Consider the following 16,898-nt stretch of genomic DNA (forward strand, 5'->3'; position numbering starts at 1 on the left):
TTTCCCCACCTGTGCATTGGGGAGGATGATCTTTTGTAAAGAACTCTGAGGTCTACCAAGGAAAAGCGCTGTACCACAGCTAGAGATCATCGTCACCCTCTCCAGAAGGTCCTTGGCACAAAGGGGAAGGTTCTTTTGGGGGACAGTTTCACAAGTCTCACCTGTTTATTTTAAAGAGGTTAACAACATCCCTCCTGAAGGGCTGAGGGCCTCTCCCATTCCACGTCTTGAATGTTCCTATCTGATGAGCTAAAAATTAGAACACTGGCAGGAAATGGGGTGATAATTCAGTGGCTGAAGGACTGGGACTCCAGCCTGGGCCGGGAGTTTCCTGTGTGGCTCCTGGAGGGAGGTCAGTCTAGTGGTTAGAGCAGGAGACCAGGTGTGAACACCTCCAGATTCTGTTCGCAGTTCAAGGACAGACTCGCTGCCGGATATTGTGCAAACCGCTGCTGCTTGCTGTGCCTCAGTTTCCCCTCTAGAAAGCAGGGATAATAAATACCTCCCTGCCACATGGATGGGGTTAAGTAATGAATGAGACCCTCTCCCGACCCTCAGCTGTGCGGCACACGAGGCGAGGAAAATACCATAGCCAATTCTGGCCCATCTGAAATTCCCAGCAGCAGCGGTGTGGCCAGGATTAGGTCCTTCCAGGTAGAGAAGCAGAAATCCCTCCAACAGAAGCATAGGAGAATCCCCCTTTGCCATGATCAGTATAGGATCTATGACACAGTCTGGCAGTTCTGATTCCAGCTAGCAGAGGGTAATGATGACTGATACCCACCGCTGGGGTGTCATTAAGCCCACGTGAATTATCACAGTAACTCGGTTCTACCCACACACTTCTGGGAGGAAAGAGCTGCTCAGATTAGCTGCCTTTCCCCAGCAGGGTGTGAGCAAACAGCACCCTAAACTGCTCCTGTCAACAACCACATCAAATCACCACCGGTCAGAACAAATCTGAGCCAAAGCCTTCCACTCCTGAGACAGAGGCTGGGGTGAAGCTGCCGGTTAGAACAACGTGGGGCAGGGGAGCTGATCATACAAGACAGGAAGGCAGCAATCCTCAGGGAGACCCTGTCAGATGTCTTGGCTTTGCAGAGGCTTGTTTTGGGGTCCCTGAAAGGGGAATACACAGCAGCTAGAGAGACCCACAAAACGCTAAGCTAAGCTTTCCCGCACTAGCGCTGATGGGTTGTAGGGCTGCTTGAAAGCTGCTGGGGTGATCATGAAGGGATCAAAGCTCATTCCAAGGGGCACAAGCACCCTCCTCAGCAGGCTTGACAAAGCCCTGTCTGGGATGATTTAGTTGGGAATTGGTCCTGCTTTGAGCAGGGGGTTGGACTAGATACCTCTTGAGGTCTCTTCCAGCCCTGATAGTCTAGGTATCAGCTGAGGCTCCCCACTGGGGACAATGCCCCATTAGTCACTAACCCTATCCCGTGCCTAGGGAGCAGAGAGGTGCCACCGGGTAGAATTCCCTGCGGAGCCCGAGCTCACCTCATCTGACGTGCCCCAAGCAAACTCACCCTCCTGGATCTAGCAGAAGCAAATGCAGGATATCCCCTTCTGGGGAGCTGCAAGTGTCCTGGTTATAACGGGGCAGGCCCCACCCAGCGGCTGCTGCTCCGCTCCCTGAGAGCATGAGGTTCAGCCTGTGGGTCTCTCACGAGCCAGCCCATGATTTCGTCATATAGAGAAGTACCCGCAATCCACAGAAAAAGCTGCCAGGGATTCAACAGGTACCCAGATATCGCAGCGATTGGGCCATAAAAGTGCGTAACTAGATCCTAGGCAGGAAGCTCCTCAGACCCATTCTAGGCGCTTGCATTGCTTGGCTGAGCTTTGGCTCAGGTGCTGATCCTGCAAACACTGACACGGACACTTATTTCACGCTGCTGGAGTCAGCGGCAGGGCAGATCAGCAGAGGCAGGAGAGTTGGCAGGGTTTGGACAGTGAGAATGGCCTAGTCAGTTTCACTTTTCTTTCCAGTCAATTTCACTGGACCAGCTCGGTCCCCAGACAAACCCTGTGGGGGAGGGGGAGGCATCCTATGGCACGCAGGGCCACCCAGAGGATTCAGGGGGCCTGGGGTAAAGCGGGGGAGCTGCGGCGCTTGTACTCACCCGGCAGCGCTTCGGGTCTTCAGCGGCATTTCGGCAGCAGGGGGCCCGTCAGCCGCTCTGCGTCTTCAGCAGCACGAAGGGCCCCCCACCACCAAATTGCCATGGAAGACCCGGACCACCGCCGGGCCAGGGCTCGTGGGGCCCCTGCGAGGCTCCGGGCAAATTGCCTCACTTGCCCCCCACTCTGGGCAGCCCCGATGGCACGTGTGCCAATTTTCAGGGGCACTCACACTGCCCGGGTCCTGGCCACCGGTCCGGGGGCGGGGGGGAACTCTGCATTTTAATGTAATTTTAAATGAAGCTTCTTAAACATTTTAAAAACCTTATTTACTTTACATACAACAATAGTTTAGTTCTATATTATAGACTTATAGAAAGAGACCTTCTAAAAACGTTCAAATGTGTTACTGGAACGCAAACCCTTAAATCAGAGTGACTCAATGAAGACTCGGCACAGCACTTCTGAAAGGTTGCCGACCCCTGCTGTAGGGGTTGGGCTGCAAACTGGGCGGGGCAGAGAGGAGCTCTTTCCTCGGATGATCTGGATGGGAACTGAAAAACACTCTGGAAAGGTATCAGCTGGTCTGGGCTTTTAGAAACCTGAATGTAGGGCCCAGAGGTAAAGCGTGTCTCTCTCACGCTGAATCAGGCCTGCTCTCTAGGACAGGGTGTATGTTGGGGAGGGGGGGGGCGTTTGCTATCTACGCCTGGCCTCTGTATGGTTTTGTTAATTTTATGACTGTGCAGCCAAAAATAAACTGCCCAGCTGGTGACCTGGAAACCCTGGAATCTTAGTCCCCGGAGGGCAGGGATGACCTACCACCGGTTGCCACCCTCATGCCTAGGACAAAATAATTGCACTGGTGCTACCGTCGGCACATGGTGCCATGGCTTTACAGCACAGTGTTAGGATCACCGGGAGGGGAGCAGGGCTCTGCACCCAGGATGCAGGGCAGACCCAGGAACGTGGAGCCGGCTCGGGAGAATCGCTGGGGAAAGAAACAGCATCCCAGCAGACAAAGGAGAGGACAAGTGGATCTGTGGGCAGCTCAGGGCCTGACCCCTTCCTGGCTTTGCTCTCCAGGACAGGAGGAAGGAGCACCCGTGACAGGGCAGGAGCCGGGACTGGTCTTTGTCCCAGGGCACCGGGGAGGTGCTGAGAGCATGGCAGAGCCTGAGCACAGGTGAGGGGGTCAGGTGACAACCCAGAATGGGCAGCTCGGTCCAACCCATCAGGAGTTAAAACACAACAGGAACCGCCATGGCCCAGATGATCCCATGGCCTTGTTGTGAATGTCTCAACATCCCCCTCCGCATGGTCAGACGGCCAGTAAGTTCCTTGCAACAGTCCCCAGCACTTGCCTTGTGTCTCCCCTCTGCTTGGTTGGGTAAAACGGGGGGATTTCACTCTCACCAGCGGCCTCGCACCATGAAGCCGGCGCGATGGCCCTCAGGGTGTGGCTGGCTGAGCTGTGCCAGAGGGCAGATGTGATGGCAGCGTGTCAGCGTCTGAAGGGAACCAGTGTTGGACAAAGGGGCTAGGGCGAGCCGGATGAAATCAGGATGGAAAAAAATCAGGCTCAGGAAGAGCCAGATCCCACGGAAAGGGCTGGGAGCCCTGTGGCCTGGGACTTTTGCAGTAAACAAAACCCTAGGAACTGTACGATCAGGAACAATCCTGTGCTGGGTGGGACCAGTCTGGGTGAGACAGACCCCAGATCTGTTACCTGCTCTGGACTTTGGCCACTAAGTGGGGCTGCGTCCTCTCTGTTTTGTTCTTTATCTTCTTTGATACAAAGCGAGACCAAGGGGAAAAGGGCAAGAAACCCAGCTGTGCCCTCAGCAGAGGGAACAACTCCAGAGCTGAAAGGAAAAGCAGAAGCAGCACAGGCTCTGCTGGGCCCCGCTGCATGGGGGACTGTTGATCAGATGATGAGAAAAATCCACAGTTCCCCGGCCATGAGACAGAGACCCTGGGGAGGGCTGGGTTAACACACCATACTGTGGCCTGGGGGACCTGGCAGTGGGGAGTGAAAATGAGGGAGCTGCTGGCCCACAGGCTGCCGAGTTGAGTCACTGGTGACCTGGGTTTGCCTCTGTCCCCCGCAAATGCAACCCCCCATCTTCCCAACCTCAGAAACACTGTCACGAAGCAGGGGCTCTCTGGGCTAGGATCACAAAGGGACAGAGGCCTCTGAGTTTAGGCACTCACGTCCAATTTTAGGCTCCGCTGCCATCCACAAAACTCCTATCTAAAGCCACATGGAGCCTGAGTTTTCAGGGTAAATGTTCCCCAGGCACTTGAGTGTCTGCCTCCGGGCACGTGCTCTGCTGTCTCCCTGGAGGCATCCGGCCTACACCCCGGATCGAGTCACAGGCCGGAGGAGGAGGGGCGTTTGCATGCTGGCACAAGGGGGTGCTTGGCCCCATGTGTTCCCGCTGACGCTCCCTGCTCTGGGGTTGCTCAGAACGTGGGGTGGAGGGAGCCGGAGAATAATCTAGGCAGGGCCTGACGCTGTGGCTGGGAGGAGCCGCGTCCCAGGTTACCGAGCCGGGGCGTAACGAAACCAGCCTGACTGCTCTGGTGCCAGGGATGCCCTCTCCCCACCACCCCTCGGGTCTGTGGCACAACTGCCTGGCACTCCTGGGGAAACCCAGGCCCCGTGCCAGCTCTCCGGGCTCAACTCCAGCCACGCCTCCCTCCCGGCTTCCCGGCAACTGGCCGGCCCAGGGCGCAGGTGCGGTCCCCTCTCTAGCCCGGCCAGTTCTATTCCCGGCTCCTCTTGGCTGCCAGAGGCTTCCAGGAATGTAGCTCCCCATGGGCCTCTTGGCCCCTCCCCGCCCCCTCTCCCGGCTCATGCACTCACAGCATGGCCAGATGCCGGGTGCAGCTGCTCCCCGCACATCACACCCGTTCCCGGGGGCAGCCCGGCCCACGAGCCCCCCCTGTGCGAGAGCAGCTGCCGATAGGGCTGCAGGGTAAAGGGGGCGGCGTTCAGTGGGGCGGCTGGCAGAGACCGATTACCCCCACCCCGTCTCCCCAGGCTTCCCCCCGTGTCTGGCCGTCCCCAGCCGAGCCTCAGTGCAAGCTCCCTCCACCGGAATCACTGCCCCTGCAGCTCAGCCCCCTCCTGCACCTGCCTGTGGACAGACTTAACCACCATGGCCGGGTAGCCCTCGTTCCCGGCCTCTAGCCATGTGTTCATTACCCCTCTCAGGCCACCGGAACACTCCCCTGCCTGCCCCCTGAGCGCTCCAGACTTCCTCCGGTCCCCTGATCTCTGCCCCTCTCACTCTCCTCCTCAGATCCTCCAGTCCCCTGATCTCTGCCCCTCTCACTCTCCTCCTCACAGATCCTCCGGTCCCCTGATCTCTGCCCCTCTCACTCTCCTCCTCAGATCCTCCGGTCCCCTGATCTCTGCCCCTCTCACTCTCCTCCTCACAGATCCTCCGGTCCCCTGATCTCTGCCCCTCTCACTCTCCTCCTCAGATCCTCCAGGCACCTCTGCCACCTCCATCTCCACATACTCTGGCAGATTTCACTGTTCTCCCCGGGGTCTCCAGTTAGCCCCGGCCTGCTCCTGCCTCTCTCTCTCCCCCACTCTCCCCTGTGCACCAGACACCTTCAAGCTGCCCCGTTCCTTCCTGACCAGAGACGGCCCCATCCCCGCCAGCTCCTTGTGACCTACTCCCTCACCCTACAACCCATATGGGGGCAGCGCGGGGACGAGACTGTTCCCCCAGCCCCCACATCATGCCCTAACCCTCCAGCTGGAGCCTCCTCCTAATCCTGCCTGGGAACCTCCTAGGCTGCAATCTGGCCGGGCAGAGGTGCCAGCCCTGACTGCCTAGCAGGGCCCACCTAGGACAGGAGCTGGGGGATTTGATCTCGCAACCCGCTGGCCCGGAGGAGGCTGTACCGGGGGCAGCGACAGCCAGAGAACCAAGCCCTGAGAGCTCAGACAACACCAGCCCGGTGGCTCGTCGGGGGAGGACGTGGATTCAGTACTCGAGCTCTCGGGTCTCTGTGCAACAGCCAGGCGTGGTGGGGCCTTCGGGAACAGGAGCCGGGATGAACCCCTCCAGGCTGGGTAGGGCTGCGGGGGCTGTGTGAGGGCTGATCAGCAGCCCTGTGCTCTAGCTTCTGTGCTGTGTCTGCCGAGCATCTGGTAGACCAGCCTGGCGCAACCAGCTCTCCCCAATGCAACAGACGAAGGGGTCATCTGCTGTCAGGCCTCCACCAGTATCCCCGAGTCCCATCCCAGCAATACAGGGCAGGGGCATTCTGGCTGCATCACACTAGAAGCCAGCTCCCTTCTGCCCCGTCCCATCCCCCTCCCTCCCTCCATGGCCCTGGCGGTCGGATACCGTTCCCCAGCACACTAGCCCTCTCCGCCAGCCTCAGCCATCCCAGCAACCAGGATCCTGCCCCTCCTGCCTTCCCTCGAGTGGGCTTTCCTTCTTTCACTGCCTCTCAACGCGCTGCTAGGCAATAACCACAACCAGCCTCCTCTGCTCTTTACACAACCCCAGGAAGCACCGAGGCACAGCTGCACCCGACAAGCACCTCTGCACACACCCACCAGAGCCAGCTGCACACGCTACAGCCTCTGTGACACAGAACACGGTGAGCGCCGCTAGCAGGCTCACCAACCATTTAAAGGGACGCTGCCCTCCACGCCACGCAACCCTCTCACACCTCTCTGTGCCACCCAACTTGTCCAGCCCCGCTGCTCCTGCTGCAAACATGAGATTTCCCTCCTCGGCTCACCCTCTAGCTCTGACGCAAGCTGGTGGGATGACTCAGCAGCCAGGAGCGGGCTGCCACCCTCATGGTCCCACCATCCCTGGGCAGTGCTGATAACACAAGGCAGGAGCAGGCAAGGAACCGGAGAGCTCCCAGCCTCAGACCGAACCTCGAGGCCACCTTCCCCCAAGCAGTGGCCGAGTGTGGGGAGCTGAAGTTAACCCCCAGCCCCTGAAGGCGCAGGCAGATCTCCGCTCCCTGTCAAAGCTGGGTCTGGCAGCCAATAAGCCCCAGCCCGGGTGCCCACCCCAGTTAATTTCCCTGGCCATGTTGCTGGGTTTCTTTGTCACTGATTATGGGCCATCAGGAAGATGCCAGCACCCTATGGGTTAATAGCTACATCCCACCCCGCAGCAACCTGGAGTAATGACCATTCTCCCAGCCGGAACCAAGGGGGCTCCCCGGGGGGCCCATCTCATACTGAGGCCGTCAGCCTCCGGGGAAACACTCGCACGGTCGGGAGCTGGGACCTTGCCAGGGCCAGGCCTGGGAGCCACTGGGCAGGATCAGGCTCTGCCTGCGAGACAGCGCTTCGGTCACAGCTCTAGAATTCGTCTTCACGCTGCCTCTTAGCCAGCAATTCCTGCTCCCGGCCTCTACGCTGATCCCCCACTTGCTGGGTCGGATCCGTCCGTTGAAGGGCCGATCCCCAGACAAGCCACCTCAGACCCGCCTTCGCGCCCGTGGGTGCTGGGCACCCAGTCCGCTGAGATCAGGGGGAGTCAGGGAGTAAAATGCCTTCTGGGCTCTGGTTTTGCAAGCAGCTGTGGTGCCCACTGCCGTCCGCTGGAGCGTCCCATGATGAGCTCGGACAGAGCTGGGTGCCCCTGCATGACAGGAGTTTGGTGGGTCTCAGCCCAGTTCTCAGCAGACGGGTGTCCCCAACACAAAACCCCCAGCCCAATCGGCCCCTGCCTGCCTGCCGCGGGCCAAGGGGTGAACGGGTCATGGAGACAGACCTAGTGTCCAAAATGCGGGGGGGGGTCATTCCATTTATCCCAACATCTACTGAGTCAGACAGGGGCTAAATCCACCCCTGCCCCTCCTCCCGCAGCGCAGCCAGGACCCTTCCCCCAGCCAGAGCGATATTTACATGCCCAGGGACCCTGCCGTGACTCAGCTCTGAGCAGCTGGGTGTGGCGCATCCCTGGGGATGATTCTCCGGGGCTGGTGGGGATGGAGACAGGGGACCGGCTCCCCTGAAACATACAAGCCAAAGCCCAAGCTTGACTCCGCAGGGTCCCCTGACGTGGGCAGGATCTGCTGCCTGGCTGCCATAGTCCACCTGTCCCAGGGACAGCGGGGTGGAGAGCTCCTGTACCCAGCCGCACCTGCTCTGCACCAGTGCGAGGTATCCGCCTCGGGACCCGGGCTCTGCTGCATTCCCGCCCAATCTGCTACAGGGTAAGAAGCAGCGGGGGGCTGCTCTGTCTGGGGGGCCCTCCCACTCGCCCCCTCCTCTTCCCAGAGCTGGCCAGGCCCCTGCTGCAGGCTGTGTAGATCCATCCCAAGGCTCAGTTCCTCATGCTCATTTTGGGGTGGCTGGTGGCGGATGTGGGGGATGTGGTGTCATATCCTGGGCATTATCCCTTGTTTGTGAACAAGTCCCCTCGGGTTCCATTTCACACTGCAGGCTGGGTGCTCCAAACCCAACACCCAGTGCCCCCCTACACAATCTGTCAGTGGCATCCGCCTGGAAGAACAGATCCATCCAAATAGACCCATAGACTTTAAGGTCAGAAGGGACCATTATGATCATCTAGTCTGACCTCCTGCACAATGCAGGCCACAGAATCTCACCCACTCACTCCTGTATCAAACCCCTAACCTATGTCTGAGTTAGTGAAGTCCTCAAATCGTGGTTTAAAGACCTCAAGGTGCAGAGAGTCCTCCAGCAAGTGACCCGTGCCCCACGCTGCAGAGGAAGGTGAAAAACCCCCAGGGCCTCTGCCAATCTGCCCTGGAGGAAAATTCCTTCCTGACCCCAAATATGGCCATCAGCTAAACCCTGAGCATGTGGCCAAGACTCACCAGCCAGACACCCAGGAAAGAATTATCTGTAGTAACTCAGATCCCACCGCATCTAACATCCCATCACAGACCACTGGGCATAGTTACCACTAATAGTCAAAGGTCAATTAATTGCCAAAATGCCCTGGGCCTCCCTCTAACCAGCCACCAACTCCTCCTGGGGGACTGCGGGGCTGTGATGCTGCTGGTTGCCTCCTGGATTGCCACAAGTACCCCAACATCCAGGCCTGGCATGACTCAAGCCTCCCTGTGACCCCACCTTCGTCCCACCTCGGCGGGGGGTGACACGGAGTAATCCTCTTCCTCCCATCGTGCCCATCACCGTAGCCTGCAGTGAGGAAAGGTGCAGAGAACGGGGTAAGAGCCCTTCCGAACAGCTGGCAGGACGACCCAGGGCTGCAGCATCTATCTCTGCTAGGTGTTGGGGTCTGTCCCCACCCTGAGCCCAATTCAGGGCCCCCCACTCCCACTGGAGTGCACGGATTCCCCCATTACCTGAATGGCTCCGATTGCTGCCCAGATTCCAATGGTCCCAGAAAGCAGAACCCCTCCCCCTCGCCCCCCAGGGAATCAGCCCCATCACATGCGTGAAGCAACAGTCTGTAATTCTGGCAGAACAGGCCCGGGGACGGGTCACGGCCCCGCTCGGCCACACGCAGCCAGTACAGGGATCCCGAGAGAACTCAGGGCAGCCCCCAGACCCAGCCCTGTCTTGGGGAGGCCCCCTACGCTCCTGCCCTTTGCTGCCCAGGACGGCCCACGCTGCAGGCACAGAGGGTTTAGCCAGTGGCCTGTCCCGTTTGGCTATTGGCAGAGGCTGTGATGTGTGGGGCAGCTTGGTCAGGTCTCCAGTGTAGATGCCCCGGCTTTGATTACCCTGTAGTATCCTTGTGGCCTGGAGAGACTCAGCGGGGGGCAGGATCAGGAGGGACCCCGGTGTTCAAGAGCTGGGGAGGGGTCTCAGACAGGGGCTAGTTTAGGGGAAAGAAGGAGTGTGGAGGGGGCGGCTGGGGGAGGCAGCTGAGTGAAGGGGAACCTCAGTGATCTGCGGAGCCCGACCTGTTTGACATCGCCCTTGATGGCTGGGAAGAGGGAGAGAGACGGACGGACGGACGTGAATGATACTCGCAGGGGGAGCTGCACTCAGCGAGGAGCAGCAAAAAGCCAGTGACGCCCGACCGGGGACCCTGAGCCAGAGCGGAAACCCTCCACCGAGCGAGTCTGCCGGGGAAAAGGCAGCTGATCTCTCGGGGTGTGGGTGGGGGGCACCTGAAGAGCAGCCGCCAGGGAGCAGCGATGCTGGGAGCGACCCGGGGCTGAGCACAGAGAGGAAATCCAACGGGGAGACAGAGCCAGGAAAGTCGACATCTACACAGCAGTAAAAGCCCCGCGGCTGGCTGGGGCTTGCAGGGCTACAAACTGTCATGCAGACTCAAACCCCACTGGGGGCGGGGATTTCAGAACCTGGGCTCCAGCCCCAGCCCCAGCCCCAGCCCAAACGTCTGCACCGCAATCCCTACTCCCGCAGCCCGAGCCTGAGCCAACTGGCCCCCGTGCCGAGACTTGGGGTTCTGGCTGCAGTGTAGATGGACCCATCTCGTCCCTCTTGATGGACAGCCCGCAGCAGCGGGCCCCCCAGGACCCAGTCACACGGCGGGGAGGCGCGCGGGTACCTCGGCAAAGACGATGGAGACGGACACGCCGCTCGGATGCTCAGAGACCGGCACAGGAGTTTGCTAGAGGCGGCTGTGGAGGGCTCAGCTAAGCACAGAGTAAGCGGTGGTCTGCACAGCAAACCCCAGTGGGTGAGAGAAGATCAGCCTGTCCCCTGAAGGAGACAGGGAGGAGGGGACCACTGAGCTGAAGGGCCATGGGGCTGAGAGGCTGTTTCCCAGGAGAAGCAGGGGGGCCCGGAGAGGACTGGGAGAAGGGGATCACGTGCTTTGCTGGATCGGGGCCAGCCCCACATGTCTCACCGCAGTGGGAATCCAGCTGCGGTTCCGTTCGTCCCCTCTCAGTCCAGTCGGGGTCTCCCGCGGGAATCCCTCTCGCAAGCAGCAGCCCAGGTGGGGCCTGTGAATCGTGGCCACACACTGCTCTGCCGTGGGCAGGCGTAGCTGGCGGGCCGAGCCGGAGCCGACCTTTCCGTTCGGGGTAAGGCAGGGAAAGGAGCGCCGGGCTCTGCCTCCCGGGACATCCAGCCGGAGCCCTCTGCAGGTGGGCGAGACCCGGAAGCCCAGGCCAAGGGAGTGACAGGGCAGGCAGCCAGGGAGGGGCAGGCCGCAGACACTAATGCAACAGGTGATGCCAGGACACTCATGAGAGTCCTGCCATAAGGTTACCCCAGTGTCCCACCCCGTGGAGCTGCCGGCTAGCGGCTCTCCCGTGCTCTGATCCAAACCCCACGGCAGCCCCAAGTCTGCCCGCAACAGGCATTCAGCTCAGCCACTGCCCAGCGTGCGGGATGAGAGCAGGGCTCCGGGGCCCGGAAGGAAACGGGGAGCGGGTCAACGGACCTGCTTCCTCTGCCACACGCCCTGCGGTGGAGGGGGCTTGGCGGCTGACAGCAAACGAGTCCATTGCCTCGGGGCACCTTGGGCCCCCCTGCTCCCACTGGACACCCAAAGAGCCAGGAGGAAGCAATGGGACCCCTTCTGTTTACTGCTCTTCCTATCTGGGGGCAGGCGGGAAAGGGAGGGCAGAGATCAAAGATTGGGGGGTGGGACAAGCAGCAGGCCCCAGGGAGGAAGGACCCCTGTGTTCCCCCGGGAGGGCAGCCCACCGGCCAGGCGGAGCAAGAGTAGGTGGGCACAGGTGGCAGGAGACGCTACAAATGGCCCTGGCTGGGGGCAGCACACAGTGTTGCTGCAGGGGGTCCCGGTGCCACAGGCCGTGCTCCCTGCTGTACGTCAATTCGCTCCGTGGGCGGCCAGGCAAAGCATGTGACAGCCTGGGGATCCTCCTGCCTGGGCGGATGGGGAACTAAAACCAGCCACAGCAGCCCCCCCCCGACCCCACCCGCGACCTCTAGAAAGGGGAGCGGCAGCTCCCAGCACAAGACCAACCAGCCCCTGCTACAACATCCGTCTCCGAGAGTCACCAGCACATCCCTGCCCCCTGCCCCCAGCCCGCCTTCTCTCTGCACGCTAATCCTCCCCCCCACGATGCAAGGTCCCCCTTTGACAAGCCCCCTCTGTGCCTCGGTTTCCCTGTCACAGCAGGAGGACAACGATCCTGCTCCCACTCAAAGGACGTTTAATTAATTAGAGGGGCCTCGTCAGGTTAATTATGGAGGGGCTTGATTCTGGCAGCAGCGGCATCACCGCTGATTCAAAGCAGAGTCAAGAGATCAGAAGGTCCCAGCCTCTGTCCCTGAGAATGCTGCCAGCTGCAGGGAAGAAATGGGCCTGATCCTCAGCCACCATCAATGAGCTCAGCACCACACGGGCACCATCCCACCAGCTGAGCATCTGCGCCCCTGTCATCGGCCTGCCTCTTCTCTAGGGTGGCCACACGGCTCGCTCCCCGCATCTCCCGCCGCTTGAGTGTCCCTGCCCACTCCTCGCGCCCGGCAGCACTGGGCTGGATCTGGCTCTGCCCTGGTATTCACCCCCTGTACAAAGTCGTGTCCAGCAGCGCCTTGCCCCTCTGGACTTGGCCGTGGTGTCAACGGCCACCCAAGTTGCCAGGCAGCTGCAGGAGATTGTCGCTGGGGTATGCGTCAATCCAAGCGCAAACCTGCCTGTTAACACTGGGACGAGATCAGCTGAGCTACGGATCACATACCCCGAGGCCTAAAATTAGCACCTGATCCTGAAAATCCTTGTGCTTGGGAGTAACTTAGGAAGAGCCAGGCTGGATCAGAGCTGAGGTCCCTCTCACCTGGCTCAGTGACGGGTCCCAGACGCTGCACAGAAAGGTGCAAGAACCCTGCAGCAGCAGATCCCCCTCCCATTAAGCCCACCCTGATCTCTAACAACTGGGGGTCAGCTCAAGCCCTGAAGCAGGAGGTTTACTATCCTGCCACAATCTACGCTGGCCTTAGTTATTGTAAGTGTCCACATAAAGGTCCAATCCCTTTTTAAAGCTTGCGAAGCATTTGGCCTTCACAGCTTCCTGTGGCGGAGAGTTCCACTGGCAAATTCCACCAGCGAATTCCCTGCCGCATTTAAAACTGTTGCCTTTTATCCGTTTTCTGTTCCCCATCTTTCAATTTCATCGCCTGTCCCCGGTTCTTGAGTTAGGAGACATGGAGAACAGACGCTCCCCCAGCTGCCTTTCTCGGTCACTGTTGGATGGGGTGGGGGGTCTCCTTTCTAAGGCGACAGTCCCAGGCTTTTCAATTGCTCTTCACACCCACGTTTTTCCAGACCTGGATCATCCTCCTCGCCCTCCCGCAAGCCCCTCTCATTCTGCAATAGCCAGGGCAGCACACCAGGCCCAGGCGAGACCACGCCCTCAATTTATTTGGCATTAGAATATTCTCCATATGAGTCACCAGGCCAGTCCCTGTGCAGCCCAGCAACATCACTCAAGAACCCTCCCATGGAGTTCAAATGAATAATAACTGTTAATAATCGACGCTCTCCACTGCTGTCCACAGTGGGGTTGGAGCCTTGTCGGTCCCAGGACCTTAGAGAGAAAATAATTAACATCACCCCACCCCCCTCATCTCTCTAATAAACTCTCTGACAGTGTCTATTTAACAGCTGGGCGCTGCTTTTAAATCCTGGCAGGGCACTATAGAGAAGTGATTAGTGTTATTACTATTTTAAGAACATACAATGGCCAGACTGGGACAGAGCAATGGTCCATCTAGTCCAGTGTCCTGTCTCTGACAATAGCCGGTGCCAGATGCTTCGGAGGGAGTGAACAGAACAGGGCAATTAGCGAGTGACTCATCCCCTGTCATCCAGTCCCAGCTTCTGGCAGTCAGAGGTTTAGGGACACCCAGAGCAGGGGGTTGCATCCCTGACCATCTTCTCTCATAGCCAATGATGGACCCATCCTCCATGACCGTATCTCATTCTTTTTCAAGCCCAGTTATAGTCTTGGCCTTCACAACATCCCCAGGCAAGGAGTTCCACAGGTTGACAGTGCACTGTGTGAAACACTTCCTGATGTTTGTTTGAAACCTACTGCCCATTCATTTCATCGGGTGACTCCTGGTTCCTGTGTTACGTGAAGAGGTGAAGAACACTTCCCCATTCATGATTTTACAGACCTCTATCATATCCCCCCTTAGTCGCCTCTTTTCCAAGCTGAAGAGTCCCTGTCTTTTTAATCTCTCCTCCTCAAGAGGCTGTCATGGGGTGCTGGTCCTTTAAGTGGAGAAGCTTCCCCCGCCCCCCACACTTCCCAGCTGAGAGTGATCAGCGGGGGATCAGGTGAGTCTAAAAACCAACCAGGGGGCCAAGTGGGGGGAGTTGCCAGGAGGTTTTGTGAGGAGGTGGATGGGAAGCAGGTCAGAACAGACTGACATTCTCAGGCAAGTGGCTGGTAGAGTGCGAACCTGTGGAGAACGGATGGGCCCCTGCAGGCACCCTGGCTTAGCTGGAGAAGGGATGATTCTGCCAAACTAGTTATAAGTTGGAAGAAAGAAAGCTGAAGCCCTGAGAAAAAGGGCCTGGACCAGACACTGGCTCCTGCCTGCACTGGAAAGCCAGGCCTGCAGCCCCAGCTGAGATCAGGGCCCCATAGAAGCTGTGCAGACCCAATGTACATGTCTGCACTGGACCTGGGGGTGTAACTTCCAGCTCAGACAGATGCACCTGGGCTAGCTCTGCTAGTGCACTAAAAACTAGTACTAAAAACAGCTGTGTTGCCATGGCAGAGTGGCCGCCTGCCCTAACACATGCTGAGTGTTTTGGAGGGGATCCTACTGGGCACAGCTGCCTTGTTCTGCTAGCCACAGCTACACTTCTGTCTCTAGCGCACGAGTTCCAGCAGAGCTAGCGGGGAAACCTCTCCTGGAGCTGGGAATTACCCTTCCCTTGTAACAGACCCGGCCGGCCGGGGGAGGGGATATAAACCATGAACCATGTGCTGCAAATGTCATGTCAGTTACACAGCGCTTTCCTGACCATGTTTCAAATTCACCCCCATTAGTAGCAGTGTTAATTATTGCTGATTACTGACTCCCAGGTTTTACAGAGCAGAAACCTCCCTGGATTGAGGGGTGAGTTGGAAGGGTACAGAAATCCCATCGCTGGGCCCCTGGATCCACTCACCCCAGAGCAGTTCCACACCCAGGCTAGAAAAATAAAAACAAGGAAGGAGTGAGTCATGTCTTAGGTGGGTCTGTTCCAGCCAAACGGGGGCCTCCTGGAGTGCCTAATACCGCAACGAGCACCAGCGTGTGATCAAGGAGCAACCCAGCTAACTGCCACATGAGCTGACCCCCCCACACTCATTCCGCAGTGACTCCAGAGTGACTCCATTGCACTCAGTGTGTTTACACTGGCATAAGGGACAGGAGAAACAGAGCCAGGAAGTAGGAGCAGCTGAAGCTAGGAGCCTATGTTCAACCGAGGGCCACTCCTAAGGCCTGTGTCTGGCTCCGGGGGTAATAGGTGCCCTGGGAATGCCTTGGATGAGAGGACAGCTCACCAGGGGCATGGGAAACAGGCAGGGGGTGAGAGACTGGGAAGGGAGCATGACATGAGGGGGAAGGGGGGTTGGCCTGGCCCCTTCCCCATGCAGCTGATATGGACTCTGCACCTGGGAGCAGAGAAGCCTCTGTCATGGGGAAAGGAGCAGGAGCTCCCTCCAGACCACACCTGTCCCCCTCTTCTCCCAGGCCTCTTATTCCTCCGCGCACACGCTGTGATAAGCAGGGCCGGCGCTGCCCGTTAGGCGACCAGGCGCCAGGATTTGGGGGGTGACATTCTGTGGCCTTCGGCAGCAATTCGGTGGCGGGGGGGGAGGGTCCTTCCGAGCCCCGGGTCTTCTGCGGCGGGTCCTTCAGTCGCTCCGCGACCCGCTGCTGAAGTGCCCCGAAGACCGGGAGCGCGGAAGGACCCCCGCCTTGCAGAACTGCCGCCGACCGGGAGCTTGCAAGGACCCCCGCCTAGGGCTCCGCTCCTGGTGATAAGCACCATTCAGGGGTGTAGGCTAAGTAATTCTCATATAGCTATGGGGGGGAGGGGGAAGAGCCCAGTGTGGGCTGCGGGTCAGGAGTGAGGGGCACTGGCAGAGCAGTGGGGGGAACCTAGGGCTGGGCTAGCAGGGGCTGCGGGTCGGGAGTGAGGGGCACTGGCGGGGAGGGGGGGCTTGCCCAGCCCTTGTCTGCTGTCTGCCAGGCTTTTACACGTCCCCCCCGCAGCACAAACCGACCCCAGTCCCCGGTGCTCCCAGCTCCAGCTGCCTGAGCCCGACCCCACCCAACCCGAACGCACCCAGCGGCCCTGCCAGGAAGGAGACACCCGGCCCCTGCCTCCCACCCCCGGCCTAGGCAAGGTCTGACCCCGGCCCTGGGGACCCGCTGCCCAGCTCCGCCCCTGCGGGGCCCTTCGCCCCCGAGCAGCCCACACCCAGCAGCGGCCCCCAGACGCCCCGGTCCCCCGGCTAGGGAGCGACCCAGGGCCCGTGCGCTGGATCCCGAGCCGGGCCCCGGCGCTGCTCCGAGACCCCGGCCGGGGGGAGCCGAGCGCACGACGCGGGCTCTGGCACCCGAGGGGCCTGGCTCCCCGCTGCGCTGCGCCCAGCCCCGGCCCGGCTCCCCGCTCGGGCTCAGCCCCCGGCTCCTCGCAAAGGGCCGGAACGTTTCCAGCCCGTGGGCACGGGGCCAAGCGCCAGCTCCTTACCGGGGTTCGGGCCTCTCCGGCCGGGCTCGCTCCTCCACCTCCCCAGCGGCGAGTGTGTTTGTCGGCCAGGCTCCTCCCTAGGCGCGCAGCGTCTCCGGGCCCGGGCACAAGCCGAGAAGGGAGGGTCCC

At 59.7% G+C, this 16,898-nt stretch overlaps 1 protein-coding gene across 3 annotated transcripts in view; it reads right to left on the reverse strand.

Annotated features, from left to right (window-relative positions):
• The window catches only part of TMBIM1 (transmembrane BAX inhibitor motif containing 1), a 31,832-nt gene extending 14,980 nt beyond the window's left edge, over positions 1–16,852 (reverse strand). Inside the window, exons 1-3 of one of the 3 annotated variants that reach the window (XM_030580846.1) lie at positions 16,770–16,845; positions 9,224–9,292; positions 6,826–7,760 (exon numbers count right to left, since the gene is read on the reverse strand). The gene's annotated coding sequence lies outside the window, so the exon portion shown is untranslated. Of the gene's footprint in view, positions 1–6,825; positions 7,761–9,223; positions 9,293–16,769 lie in introns of all 3 variants that reach the window. The other 2 variants (XM_030580845.1, XM_030580844.1) reach the window with 2 other exon arrangements.
• Between the last annotated feature and the right edge of the window lie 46 nt (positions 16,853–16,898).

The sequence above is a fragment of the Gopherus evgoodei genome, chromosome 11, assembly GCF_007399415.2.
Source record: "Gopherus evgoodei ecotype Sinaloan lineage chromosome 11, rGopEvg1_v1.p, whole genome shotgun sequence".
Classification (NCBI taxonomy): domain Eukaryota; kingdom Metazoa; phylum Chordata; order Testudines; family Testudinidae; genus Gopherus; species Gopherus evgoodei.